General features: G+C 41.2%; 1 protein-coding gene across 3 annotated transcripts in view; it reads right to left on the minus strand.

Moving 5' to 3' along the window:
- Positions 1 to 2,116, minus strand: part of LOC122538346 (SPEG neighbor protein-like) — a 68,011-nt gene that overhangs the window by 54,028 nt on the left and 11,867 nt on the right. The gene's annotated exons all lie outside the window — the stretch shown is intronic.

Here is a 2,116-nt window from a genome sequence, read left to right on the forward strand (position 1 = left end):
TAAATGAAGGTCTACTTGATTAAGAAATTAACTACGAACGAAGAATCACAAGTATAGTGTAGGAATTGTATAGTGTACCAATTCTTTTATATCTAATACGTATAAAATATAAATACATGTGCAAATTGGTTGTCCTCTCTTTCTCAACAGACATTCGTATAAACACAATTTTATGCTAAGCACGATACAAATGAAACAGAAAATCACGGGAGTAGTTCAAATGATTACAGACACATCTCTAAATGAAGGTCAACTTGATTAAGAAATTAACTACGAACGAAGAATCACAAGTATTGTGTAGGAATTGTATAGTGTACCAATTCTTTTATATTTAATACGTATAATCTACACGTATAAAATACAAATACATGTGCAAATTGATTGTCCTCTCTTTTTCAACAGACATTCGTATAAACACAATTTTATGCTAAGCACGATACCCAAATGAAACAGAAAATTACGGGAGTGGTGCGACGGAAGTAGTAGAAAGCATCGAAATAGTTCAAAGAAGGAGAGAGAAGAAATAGGAAACTAGAAAAAAAAACAAAGAGGAAGAAGAAAAGGAAGAACAAGAAGAAAGGCAACAGCCATAGGGGGTGTGTAGTGTAGAGATGTTGACACACTGTCTGCCGTTGAACGAGAGGGATATGCGTGGAAGAGGGACGAGAGCTGATCCACCAGAAGCAACCTGTTTAAAGGGGGAATAGGCGAGATAAATAACGGTGAAGAGGAACGGTAACGTGTGCAAGAGCTGATAGAACGACAAAGAACGGACAGTGTATAAGAGAAAGAGAGAGAGAGAGAGAGAGAGTACCGTGAAGTCGATAGGGTGGAGAATGCTAGAGTAGTAGCAGCAGGGGAAAGAGTGAAGACGTCGCGGACGCGAAAGGGTGTGGGGCTGACGATGGAGTAGAAAAGATGAAAATGAGAGGACAGGAGGAGAATGGTGGGAGGGAAAGGAACACCAGTGTTGGAGGGACGATGGAAAATTGCGTGGGATAGAGTGCGAGAATGGGTGTGCTCTGTTGTATGGAAGGTGACAGATATAACAGGCATGAAAGAAAGAGAGAGAGAGAGTAGAAATGAGTGAAAGACAGTGGAAAAGCCTGCGAAATTGTAAAGACAGACGCGGTGGTACACAAAGAGTCAGCTGCCAGAGAGAACTGACACTCTTTAAGAAGGATGGACGGGAAAGACAATGCTCCGTTGGTGGGAGAGGGATGAACGAGGCAGAATGTACATATATGACGGGGGAGGAAGTTGAAGAGATAGAGGAAGAGGTGGACGAAAGGGATGGAAGGAAAGAGAGAAAAGAGTCAGGTGAAATTGTAGGGAAAAGGATGTAGGAAAGGGTTGGAAACAAAGAAGGGAATATGTGCAAGGGATTTCAGAAAAAAAGGGAAAAGCGACAGAGATAGATAGATAGATGGATGGATAGATAGATAGATAAGATAGATAGAGATAGAGATAGAGAAAGGGAGAAGTATCGAGGCGGAGGATGAAAGAATTAGATAGACGAATAGGTAAGGTAGAGTTATTCATTGCCTCGAGGCGAAGAATTCTACTCTGCGAGTATACCGGAGTTGTTAGAGATAGGGGTGTGGAAGTTGATTAAGAGGATAGGTCTGGTAATGAAATGAATAATAAAACGGGCTACCGCTAAGTGAATATCAATGATACAAAATACCCGGGGACCGCCGGAAAGAAAGAATCGTTCCGTAATTGAACACCATCTGATTTGGAATACGGTTTCGGTGAACAGAGCAGGGAAACTTTCCCGTAAAAATGAACAAGAAAAAGAGTTTTCGGGGGAGGGGAGGTGGGGAAGGGTTGGGAGAGGAAGGGGAAATTCGAGCGCGATCAAAATTCAGCGAGAGCGTAAATTTTGTAAAGACACGGACGAGCCGTCGGTTCTCGTTCGGTATGCCGTGGAGCATGGCGACCGCCGCTTCTTCGGGAAATAATTGAATAATTCATTTCGTAAACTACAATTTGAATAATTTCGAGTCCATTCGCGGAATTCGCTTCGTCTCGTTGGTATAATACGTGTATAAAAGGATACTCGTTAGGTGATAGAGGGAATTAAAAAAAAAAAAAAAAAAAAAAAAAAAAAAAA

This window comes from Frieseomelitta varia, unplaced genomic scaffold (assembly GCF_011392965.1).
Source record: "Frieseomelitta varia isolate USP_RPSP 00005682 unplaced genomic scaffold, Fvar_1.2 scaffold_163, whole genome shotgun sequence".
NCBI classification, from domain to species: domain Eukaryota; kingdom Metazoa; phylum Arthropoda; class Insecta; order Hymenoptera; family Apidae; genus Frieseomelitta; species Frieseomelitta varia.